The sequence below is a fragment of the Notolepis coatsorum genome, assembly GCF_963971535.1.
Source record: "Notolepis coatsorum genome assembly, chromosome: 6".
NCBI lineage: Eukaryota > Metazoa > Chordata > Actinopteri > Aulopiformes > Paralepididae > Notolepis > Notolepis coatsorum.
The window spans coordinates 140,509,129-140,522,347 of NC_140170.1; positions in this window are offsets into that span (position 1 = coordinate 140,509,129).

Below are 13,219 nucleotides of genomic sequence, written 5' to 3' on the forward strand. Positions count from 1 at the left end.
ACTCTTTCAATTTGCTGACTCACCTGAAAAGCAATGGAAGAAATATTTCTCAGTTTTATCCTGTTGTAAAATTGTGACTTATTTGTAAGTTAACTCTCATTATCTGGCCAAACCATTGTAGGGAAACTCTCTTACGACAAATTACAAACTTTGCACAGAGTACTGAAGTGCTCTTTTCTTGGCTAATGATCAACAGATTGTTTGCTTGAAAAACACAACTTCACAAAACTGGGTTTACATTGAACCACTTTGGCAAAAGCCAAGTTAACTTTGACTCAGCAACAGGTTAAGGAGGGATGGGGATGCAAGGAGAGCAAAAAAAATATATATATATTATTTGAACATGCCTCTTCAAGTTGATAATTGACGTACTTGGGGCAGTTTTTTATTCTGTAAGATGGTCTTTGCTGCTACATTGAACTACATAGCCAACATAAATCTCAGATACTGTTATGATTCTTTCTTCTCTCAACAGATAAACTGGCGAAGTGAGTACATTCCAGCCTAATGCTTATCGTCAGTGATTAACTTTGCTGTCAGACCACATCTGGTGAGCTGTCAGAGAGATGAATGGAAGGGGGTGGGGGGGCTAAACACAGACTAACCTGTTGCAAATTATGTTTGCCATGGTGTCATTGAAGTACAGAATAGGTACCTTGGGGATACTTTTACCATGAAGTATTTAATTATGTTTGCCATGGTGTCATTGAAGTACAGAATTGGTACCATGGGGATACTTTTACCACCAAGTACACAAGGGCCAGCACCATGGGAAAACTGAGATTACCATCAAATGTAATACTTTTTCCCCAGTAAGGGGCCTGTTTGACACACATCCAAGGCTGAGCTCTACTGTCTCATAGTCCATGAGCTCACTCTCACTCTCGCACCCTCCTCCCCTCCAACAAAACGTTGGCTCGGAGGATTCACCGCAAACACATTCTCTCTCCAGAGTAGGAGGGTACATTATGGGGAACGTCGTGTACTCAGACGATGATGGAGCAAACAGAAGTTCTCTTGGATTCAAATGTGTGTGTGTGTGTGTGGGGGGGAGGGGGGGTTCTGTTAATGTTCCCAATATACAACATATAATACAACTATGACACTCAAGACGATTCTGTATATTAGGAATTGGTTCAAGTGTTGGTAAATGTGCCCCCAACTATTGGTTTGATAATTTCTCTGTACTATAGAGTCTATATATTGGTCTTTGGTTTGGAAGGTATGAAGGAGATGCAAAAGTAAGAACAATGCATCGTGTCTAGTGTATATCTGTGGTACAGTATAGTAGTGTAGTGTTATATGGTAAGAACAATGTGTCATGTCTAGTGTATATCTGTGGTATAGTATAGTAGTGTTATAAAGTAAGAACAATGTGTCATGTCTAGTGTATATCTGTGGTACTGTATAGTAGTGTAGTGTTATAAAGTAAGAACAATGCGTCATGTCTAGTGTATATCTGTGGTATAGTATAGTAGTGTAGTTATAGGAGCCAAAGCACTCATAAGTTATACCTTATTTCTATTGGCTTAGTTGCCTACACTGTTAAAGTCTACATTTCAGAATACAATGGGGCTTAGCTGTATATTTAGGTTATTGTATTATATTTAGTGAGAATGTTTATAATGTTTATTTTTATAACCTTACATTGAAACGGCATTAGGAATATTGATTGGATTTAGATAAAGTCATTGAACCATTTTATTTAGCTCAGAACTGTTTATAGGAAATTAGTGTCACTTTCCCCTTAAGAGTCGGCAAGTTGGGCGGTCAGGTGGCGTAGCGGAGATTGCGCTCGTCACCAACGCAGGAGATGCTGGGTTCGAGCCCAGCTCTCTGCGTTGCTACCAGCTTGGCTGGTCGTTCATACTAATACAATTGGCAGTATTAGGGGGTGGGAAGCTGGTGGGTAGGAATCTGGCGTTGTGGACAGCGACGCCTACAGGTCAGGTCTCTGCGCTTGCTCAGCGGGGGCAGGACTTGGTGGAGATAGCGTGCCCTCCCACGCGTTACACTTCACCAAATGAGAGTCCTCGCTGCCAAGTGAAAAGACGTCACTGGCTGTCGCCGCACGTATCGGAGGAAACGTGCGATCGACTCGGGACGCCCTTGTACCGACTCGTAGGAGAACATGCAAACAACAACCAGGTAGGGGAGGGGGGGAATTGGCACAACGACTAAATTGGGACGGGGAGAAAAACAGAGAAATTAAAAAAATTTAATAAAAAAAGAGTCTGCAAGTTGATTTTTATGTTTTTCAAGTGTGGAGGAATTTTGTCATGTGTCGAGTCGGCTGTGATTTTGGAGACTGGGAAAATACCGTTTTCTTACCTTGTAGTAGTAACGTGAATATTTCGTGGCAGTAAACAGCCAAACAAGTTTTAGTGTAGGGAAATAGCTTTAGGATCACTTCTGTAAAGAGGACTTCGCTGTGGAAGACAAATAAACCGTTTGGATATCTTTGTTTTACACCGGAGTGGCTGTGGACATTATTTTCCTGCTATCAATGGGCCTCATTCATGAAGCGATATAAGAACAGATTTCGTTCTTAACTAGCATTTCCTCTTATTTTGTTCTTACCTGGGATTCAGCAATGTTTTCTTATTGTTGCTTTTCTCTCAGGCAAGACCAAATTCTAAGAATGGTCGAGAGCACTCTTACCCAGATAAGAAACTCTTACCCAGATGAGAAACATTTAAAAAAGCATACCATTCATAATAATAATAATAATAATACATCAGATGTATATAGAGTGTAGTGACCGACTGTCACTCCCCGAATGTGTTGACAGGCGTCACGATGCACCCATAATTAGTTATCTACTCAGTAACAAAGTTTGTGTTGTAAATATAGAAGAATGTCCAAGTTGCGGCTGGTACAGTTTGCAGGGTTTTATTGTGAATGATAGTGAAAATGGTTAAATCAGAACAGTTGTCAATTGCTCTTTTTGTCAGTTCCAAACAGTGAAACAGGTAGGAAAACGTAACAGGTGCATGAATTACAGTAATCAGCTAGGTTACTTATAGTTATAGGGGAGGTGTGCCCCCTAGAGTTCAAACATAAATACAATATAAATTCTAATATTCTAACAATACAAATCCACCAAGTCGGTTTCTGCTTCTACATGTCGGCCCCTTAATTGTGCATTAAAACACAATTACAAATATATATATCAAAGAAGCTACCGACATAACCAATTTCAAATCATAGTTCTAAACACAAATAAGCTTGACTGGGTCCTTCCACTTGTCCCTGTGCATGGGAAGAACAAATTAGTTAGTGATTCAAATAACAGTCAAGGTATTTCAATAACATTAAAAGTATTTCAAAGCATTAGGCTGTTGGTCAGGCTTTGGTCCAACAACTGGTTCCATTATTATGGGTACTGTTCTAAAAATATAAACAAACAAAATCTATCAAAGAAAAATAATGCTTTTTTCCACAACAGAGCCATAGCTCTGATAGGCATAGCCAATGTCTATTCAATGTCTATTCAATGTTCAATGTGTCATGTCTACTGTATGTGGTATAGTAGTGTAGTGTTATAAAGTAAGAACAATGTGTCATGTCTATGTGGTATAGTAGTGTAGTGTTATAAAGTAAGAACAATGCATCATGTCTAGTGTATATCTGTGGTAAAGTATAGTAGTGTAGTTATAAAGTAAGAACAATGCATCATGTCTAGTGTATATCTGTGGTACAGTAGTGTAGTGTTATAAAGTAAGAACAATGTGTCATGTATCTGTGGTATTGTAGTGTAGTGTTATAAAGTAAGAACAATGCATCATATCTAGTGTATATCTGTGGTATAGTAGTGTAGTGTTATAAAGTAAGAACAATGTGTCATGTCTAGTGTATATCTGTGGTACAGTTTAGTAGTGTAGTGTTATAAAGTAAGAACAATGCATCATGTCTAGTATATATCTGTGGTATAGTAGTGTAGTGTTATAAAGTAAGAACAATGTGTCATGTCTAGTGTATATCTGTGGTACAGTTTAGTAGTGTAGTGTTATGAAGTAAGAACAATGCATCATGTCTAGTATATATCTGTGGTATAGTATAGTAGTGTAGTGTTATAAAGTAAGAACAATGTGTCATGTCTAGTGTATATCTGTGGTATAGTAGTGTAGTGTTATAAAGTAAAAACAATGTGTCATGTCTAGTGTATATCTGTGGTATAGTAGTGTAGTGTTATAAAGTAAAAACAATGTGTCATGTCTAGTGTATATCTGTGGTATAGTAGTGTAGTGTTATAAAGTAAGAACAATGTGTCATGTCTAGTGTATATCTGTGGTATAGTAGTGTAGTGTTATAAAGTAAGAACAATGTGTCATGTCTAGTGTATATCTGTGGTATAGTAGTGTAGTGTTATAAAGTAAGAACAATGCACCATGTCTAGTGTATGTGGTATAGTAGTGTAGTGTTATAAAGTAAGAACAATACAAGTTATGCAACATGTCTAGTGTATATCTGTGGTATAGTATAGTAGTGTAGTGTTATAAAGTAAGAACAATGCATCATGTCTAGTACCGGTATATAGTATCTGTGGTATAGTATAGTAGTGTTATATGGTAAGTCTTACAAAGAGGAAAGTACAGCAATGACAACTTCAGAGCATTTTATTAATGGTCCCTGGGTCCCGGACTACTAGAAGACTAGAAGGCTTAGGAAATAGAGAGCAGGGATTTGTGAACTTGCGTTGCCCTCTACTGGGCAACAGTTATCGTCAAGAGAGGAATGAGGGAGGGTGGAACACATGTAATTTAAAGATTCTACTCCTCAGTCTAACATCACTATCAACCATCTCCAATTTTACAAACTAGTTTTCCTTCACGTGATAATGATAATAGTCTGTTACAGATACATATGGATACAGCCCCCCCCCCCCCCCCCCCCCCCCCACCGCCAAGCAAACATTTTATATTCCACTGAAATAGGTTGCAAACTAACTGTCCTACAAAGGTTAAAATTATATAATGTAAAGATGTAGTTATGTCATCTGCCTCGTCATTACCCCCTCTGTTCAGTCAGAGCAAATGCTGTATAAGCTTTCATGATTAAGTCAAACAGCAGGGAGAGCTGTTGAGCACACATGCTTCACTCACACCCCTCAGCTTATTACAGGAAAGAGTAAAACAAAATAAGAGAAGACACTTCTGTGACTCATGGGGTGGATTGTAGAGATATAACACATGTAGCAGCCTGAATATTCTACAAAGTATTCAGTAGTGCTAACTAACTGTTACTTTCCCTGTGTGTGTATAACAGTGTTCCTTTGGATAGCCTAACAGTGTTCCTTTGGATAGCTCGCCCAGTCTAACGACGAGGTGAGGTGCTACTCTTCTCCGGCTGCAGTATGGATTACTAACAATAACATTGAGCCCTTCTAGGATAACCCGTCAACTAGCAAGTACTTCTTATCACCCGTTGCTCGTTCCAACGGGGCTCTCCTCATAACTTCTGCAACGGGGCTCTTCCAGAGCACACGCCCGCTGTGACTGCGACTGTTCACGGTCAAGTCCACTGCCGAAGAGAGCTTCCTGGTCCTCTCGCCCCCAGGTAACTCCCTCTTCCTCGTTGCTTTCCTCTCTCCTCCACTCCACCTGCCACCACTGCGCCCCCTGCTGGCAACCGCCACTGATCCCACTCTAGGACCACTCCAGAAAGGGAAAAGGTGCTTCAATGTTATTGTTAGTGATCCATACTGAAGCCGGAGAAGAGTAGCACCTCACCTCGTTATTAGACTGGGCGAGCTATCCAAAGGAACACTGTTTATCATACGTTATACACACACAGGGAAAGTAACAGTTAGTTAGCACTTCTGAATACTTAGTAGAATATTCAGGCTGCTACATAAGTAAACAGTATAATAACAAGAATAACTGTTTTCTTCTGTCTTGTATCCCTTCTGGGATAGGGAAACATGGAACTCCTTCCCCGCTCTATAAGAGGCAAGAGTGTAGATGTTTGGTAGTGAAAACTACACACTGCACCATATTTTACATCAATCAATCAACGTAGACAAGTGATATATTTATATTTATTTATTAAAAAGTAAGACAATTATTCAATAAGCAGACCACAGCCTGCCCATGCTCTAAAAGTCAGAAGTGTATTGTAATGCATGCTATTATATGCACACTTCTGTGCAGATACAACTCTGAAATAACATTTAAATCCTTTACCATGTTCAAAAATAGTATAATAGCATATTATGAGGTTATTGATGGATTTGTCAACTCCGTCAGCTTACACGTCAACTCCGTCAGACACAAAATCTGATGGAGTTGACGTCTGACAGAGTTGACAAAAGGGCACACATTTTCCCTCCAAGCCTGTATTGTGCACTACAGCTAGCTAGTTTTTTGGCAGTTGCTAGCTGTCTTAATAATCTCACTGAAACACTTGAATTCAATCCACTATTGTTTTTTAAAAGTATAATAACGGAGAGACGGTGTTGACATGTTCCAGCTGTGACCATCGGAATATTGACATTGTTTGTCTAAAATATCAAAAAGTGTAAAATTTACCAGACCATGTGTGTTGCATTCACCACATTCAGGGGAAGAAAAATGGGTCCTCAGGGATAGAGCTGGCCATGCTATTGCCTGATTTAATTAGGTTTATGAAAAGGTCTGACAGATTTGACATAAACTGAGGACACAACTTTGTGATAGGTAGATTTCTATGGACAATATTATTTGAGTTTCATGGCATGCATTGTTTTATACATGTATAACCCTTATCTTTGATTTGATATGTATGTTTTCACAAGTGGAGAGGTCTTTCAAGCTTTTTTGGGCTGGTCAATAATGTGACCCCTTGCTGAGGACAAGATAATTAACATGGGAGCTTCTAACCACAGATTATACATTTAAACAAATATCCCCCAAAAAACAAATATATGTGCTAAAACATAACATCAGTATACACAATACCGTTAGATGTAACTTTGTGAGTATATCACTCATTATGAATTTCTTTATTTTTTATATAAATTAGACTTTTCTATGTAGGACATGTTTTGTCCCAACTCTCAAGAATCAGTGATATTTTAACGTTTTTTTTTTATGTATGTTTTTTTCTTTTGTGTTTTTCTTGTTTTAATTGTATGCTTTGGTGGAACTCTTGACAGGCAACACTCGAATTGCTATTTTAATCACAGAACATCTTGTTGCCAGGAAACATTAGAATAGATTATGATTAAATATAGTAAAGGTTGGCAGCCTTTACTGAAAAAGAATCCGAGGTACTCTGATTGTAAAAAAAAAAAAAAAAATGTTATTAATTAAGACATATTTCAACATGTAGACCTTGATTTAAAGGTGTTGATAAAGGCCTGCTGAAATGACAGTCACAGTGAGACGGGAGGACTTTTGACCACACTACAGAAGGTTAACCCTTTCACTACCACACTACCATCTGGCAGTGAAAGGGTTAACCTTCTGTATTGTTGCAGTGAAAGGATTAACCCTTTGGTAGTGTGGTAGTGAAAGGGTTAACGCCGAGATCACAGTTTTAATCAACTGTTGGCCCGTGTCTTCCTTTGTTACCTGTTACTGAGAGCGTTGCCCATATATACATTGTACATTGACCCAAAGAATGTGCTCAGACTTGATCTGTTATAAAAACATGTATTCCTTTATATCATTTTCCACTGTGTAACTATGACTAGACCCACAGTAAAAACAACAAGACATATTTCAACATGTAGACCTTGATTTAAAGGTGTTGATAAAGGCCTGCTGAAATGACAGTCACAGTGAGACGGGAGGACTTTTGACCTCCCGGATAACGCTCCATAGTGCACACGTTTCTTCTGGAATCTCAGTCATAGAGAAAAGGAAAGTGCCAGCATTCCAGGTCACTCTGTCCACTAGAATGACTAGATATGCCACATTCCTTAGGGGTAGATGGATTAAGCGAGTAGAGACGTCCATTCTTTACAGCTATTGCTGCTAACCTTGCTCACCTTAAATAATGTGAAATACTTGACAAACTCTTGTTTGCAGTTCTCTACTTTCCAGAAAATCTGTAAATATTTGTGTACACTGTCACTGTCACATATTATATTGTTTATTTTTAATTCTGTTTTCTATCTTTATATTTTAATAATATATCTGCATGTTTCTTGCACTGGTAGTGTTTGTAACACTGCACCTCCCCCCATGGGGACTAATAATCTGCCTATCTACTGTATGATCTGCAGTATTACTTATTAATTGAAACATGCTGAACGGAAATTAAACATCCTTCCTGCCTAACTAAAATGTTGGATGAGTAAGGGTTGTAAACAGACAGTATGTGTATGCATTGGTATGTGTGTGTGTGTGTGTGTGTGTGTGTGTGTGTGTGTGTGTGTGTGTGTGCTTGCCGTCTTATTTGCTTATGTGTGTATATTGATGTTTACTATGTAATCATTGTCTTACTGTGTGTGTGTGTGTGTGTGTGTGTGTGTGTGTGTGTGTGTGTGTGTGTGTGTGTGTGTGTGTGTGTGTGTGTGTGTGTGTGTGTGTGTGTGTGTGTGTGTGTGTGTGTGTGTGTGTGTGTGTGTGTGTGTGTGTGTGTGTGTGTGTGTGTGTGTGTGTGTGTGTGTGTGTGTGTGTGTGTGTGTGTGTGTGTGTGTGTGTGTGTGTGTGTGTGTGTGTGTGTGTGTGTGTGTGTGTGTGTGTGTGTGTGTGTGTGTGTGTGTGTGTGTGTGTGTGTGTGTGTGTCAGGTGTCCAGTATCTCTCAGTGAGGTATATGGTAGCCTCCATATAGAGATAGTGATCTGCAATCTGCTTTGGTTGGGGGTGCAATTCCTAACAGGCTCAACCATATGGATAAAAGTACTCATATTCTGTGCATTACACAAACTAAAAACAGATATTGTCGTAATTACTAGAAGAAAGAAACGTCACCACCTTTGGCTGATAGTGATTTATTCATTTCTTAGGATTTCTTTTGGACTGGTCTAATAAAGGTTCTTAGATGGATCCCCCCGCTGCCTCCTCCTCCTCCTCTAGGGGTCACTGCAAAGCGCCACAGGGAGCGGCGTACTGGCTCATGTTAGGCAGGCCATGCATTATGCAACAGCTTAGGGCACTGCGCTGGATCTCCATGTCCTCGGCTACAGTCCACCTGTCGCTGCTCTGGTCGTAGCGCTCCACATTGGAGATGGTGGTCGTGAAGCCATTGTAGCCTCCAACCACAAAGAGCAGGTCATCCAAAGTTGCTGCGGGGGGTGAGCATGGTGGGCAGGGCACACCAGGAGTCAGTCAAGGGGCTGTAAGCCTCCGCGCTACGCAGGCGGTTTACACTGTCAAACCCTCCCAGGACAGGACACATGAGATGAATGTTTTAGTATGTGGTTAAGGCAGGCAGACATTTTTAAGACAGTATTAATCCACTTAGTCCTCCGTATGCAGCGACTCCCACTCCGCTACGCCTGCTGCTCATGGGGGCGATCAGAGTCCACTGGTTGGTGTCTGGGCTGTAGCACTCAGCTGTGAGCAGACACTCTGCCCCGTTGAAGCCACCACAGATGTAAACCTACCTGTAATAATAAAGAATATTCAAATTTAGTTTATATATTCCATTTTATTTCATTTTACTTTAATTGTCTGTTAATGTTGATGCACCAAAGGACCAAGACAAATTCCTTGTATGTGCAAGCTTACAATAAAGACATTTCTGATTTCTGATTCTGAATGATACCAATCGCTTAGTTTTTAATGTAAGCGTTCCTCGGGTTCATCTACCACAGTTCCAGCTGCGAGTGATGGGGTTGAACCTGCGCACACTGCTGAAATACTCTACGCCGTCGAAGCCGCCGACCAGTCCGTGGAGATAAGCAGTGTCGTGGTAGCCCCGGGGACTCTCCACCTCAAAGCTCACGTCCATCCATCCACCGGCTCGGATATCATAAGCCTCCATGCCATTGGTCATGCTGCCGCCACTCCAGCCTCCGATGGCCAATAGGACCTCCTGGGGCAGGCGTGGGCACGTCAGGGGGTTTGGGAGCCTGTCGGAGCAGTCGTGGCTGTCCCTCACCATAGGGTTGTTCTGGACGTTGTTCAGGAAGTAGTCAGGCCTCATCAATCCCATGCAAACCTGGGAAGAGACGAGCAGAAAGCGGGTACAACTTAGACAGCGGTTGTAGACGGTTTCACTGGAATTATGTTGCTAGGGAACAGTTTGGACCCAAATGTAATGTTTGAGAACCACTGTACTAGGGAACCTAGTGTTGTTTTAATGTAATGCACAGTAATACAATTAGTTACCTTGGGCAGCAGCAAAGGGATGTGTGTTTTACGCTCCTCACGGGAGTGGTCAATCCAACGGAGGACAGCCTCGAACACATCTCCTCGTTCTTCACGTTCAGGTCATCCCTCTCGATGATGTCCACCAGTTGCTGCAGGGACAGGTCCACAAACTCCTGTGAAACACGCAGCATCTCCTCAAAGTGGCACCCAATGAAGAGATAGGCCTTGCGCCTCAGGTCAGGGCAGCAGTAGATGTCCGCGAACCTCCAGATGCCGACACAGTTTTCCAGAGACAGCTGGCCTTCTAGGAAGTCATAGCACGCTCCTACTATGCCAGTGACGAGAAGCTGGTCTGCATCCACCAGAAGCTCTTCCACGTTCTCTGCTGTCACCGGCACAAAGCGTGTGTAGCAGTGGAGGCTGCTGACCACATTTTTAGGTGAAGCACAAATTATTATATTATATTATTAAATTATATTTTTAAAACATCCCCCACTATGTGTCAGTGGTCAGTGGACACAGATGAAAACATATTAACATTAGGTGACAACGGACCTGACCAGATGAAAACATATTAGTTGACAGCGCACCTGACCAGATGAAATCATATTAGGTGACAGCGCACCTGACCAGATGAAATCATATTAGGTGACAGCGCACCTGACCAGATCAAAACATATTAGGTGACAGCGGACCTGATCAGATCAAAACATTTTAGGTGACAGCGCACCTGACCAGATCAAAACATATTAGGTGAAGGTGACAAGGAAGCCACAGACTCATACCCCCCCGACACTCAACTAACCGCCTCGGACAGTCCTTCATACCAGTGGCCATCAGGCTCCACAACAGTGGGCAGGGACTGCTGCCAGACATCGACCTAGAACTACTAGGAACCCAAGTAGGAAAATAACACTACCTTGTTTGTTTGTTTGTTTGTTTGTTTATTTACACATATAAAAACAGTTACATATATAATACAATATAGTCCACAAGGGATGTGTAGGAGAATTGCCTAAAAACCCTCAAGGGGCTTGCATGTGGCATTCACCAGGAAGCAAAATTACATTATATCAAGATAAATATAAAATATAAAATAAAATCCCCCCCCCCCCCCCCCCCCCCCCCCCTCTGAACAAACAAACACACACAAGCAGGCCTACATAGACACCGAAGTAGGCACCCCATGCCATACGATTTCTGGTATAGAGAAAACAATCAATGACAGTAAGAATATATAATAAAACGAAAATACAATAACAAAATACATCAAGCCATCAGACTACAGTTTGTAAAGGAAGTCCATATGGGAAATATTGGTGATCTAGGAGATGAGATTTCAGTGCTCTTTTGAATTTCAGAAAAGAAAATTCCAAAATATGTGGAGGCAAAGAGTTCCACAACTTTGACCCTCGGTAGAGCAAACAAAACTGAGATTGGGAAGTGCGGGAAAAGGGTGGTCTAAGCAAACAGGAACTACGTGTGGGGTAATTATGAATTTGGTGATTGTGGGCAAACATGTCATGAAAAAAAGGGGGAAGGGCTCTGTTTAAAGAACTATGCACAAATAAACCAGTCTGAAGATGATTCACTTGATAAACACTGAGGATACCTAACTTAGTAAATTATAACACTACCTTATGCATACTGCACCTTATGTGACACTGTGAAAATATATTTCAGTTAGTTAGATAGTAAATTATATTGACCTATTTGTTTACACTGCTTATGTTGTTTTCACTACCTGTACCCCCCCCCCCCCAGGGGAGGAAACTAACTTTTTGGCTTACCAGCCAACTGGCGAGTATCTGATTTTTTTTACCAGCCAAACAGATTTTTTACCAGACAAAAAAAATCGCTAATTGTGATAATTACTTCTTTGTATGTCAAGCCGCGTCAATGTTGTGTATGCATCTGGGTAGGCACACTGTGCCTTTAAGACAGCACGGTGGTCTTACGACAGTGCTGTGAAGTACCGTCAAGTGTTGTGGTAACGTCAGTTGGGTTGGTGTGCTGTTGACGTTGAGCTAGCCCCTTTCGTGACTGCGATGTGCAAGCCAGGGCCTTTTGAGCATGAAATAAAATGTTTAACCTTACGTCGTAGTCCGGTGCTTTTTTGGAAACATTATAGTCATAACAGATATACACCTAGCTGGCTGCTTTGAGCACACAGGGCTAACGTTAGCTAAAACGCTAACTAGAAGCTAACCACTGTATACAGTTCCAGTAGACAACATTACACCTCTGTGATTTAAATGTGTCCTTAGTAACTTATACTCTATGGTTGTACTAGGGTTGGATGCAGTTCCCCGTTGGTCAGTCTGTCTGTTTTCCATCTTCTGCTGTGTTTAACGTTATCCGTTTGCGAGTGCTCCTGATGGCTAGCCTAGTAGTACCGCGGGACTTTTATTATTATATGTCCGCGGGTTGGCCAGTACTGCGCAAACGTTTATTAAACATTATATGTCCGCGGGTGGTCTTGTGCAGTGCTCTCGTGGCACTGTCAACTAAAGCGAACACTCAGAAGACGCGCACCGTTTGCCAGTGCAGTGATTGCAGAATGTTTTATTTTTTTGTATACTCGCCAGACTGGCGAGTGGTCTTCATGAATCACTCGCCAAACGTAAAAAATACTCGCATTTGGCGAGTAAAGTGTCCTAATTTCCTCCCCTGCCCCCCCCCCCTTCCCCCATGCTGCTATGATGCCTGAATTTCCCCAAGGGGATCAATAAAGGAATATCTTATCTTATCTTAAAAGGAAAGATGAAATTACCTACCTGGGTTCCATCCTATAGAGGCAAATCTTTCCTGTGACAAAATGGGATCCAATGTAATAAAACTAAGTCAACCAACGAACTAGATTCCTGTACCTGTTCTTCCTCCGGCAGTTGAAGAAATATAAACTGCCGAGGACCATGATGGCCCAATTCTACACGGCCATCATTGAGTCCATCCTCACCCACTCCATCATCTC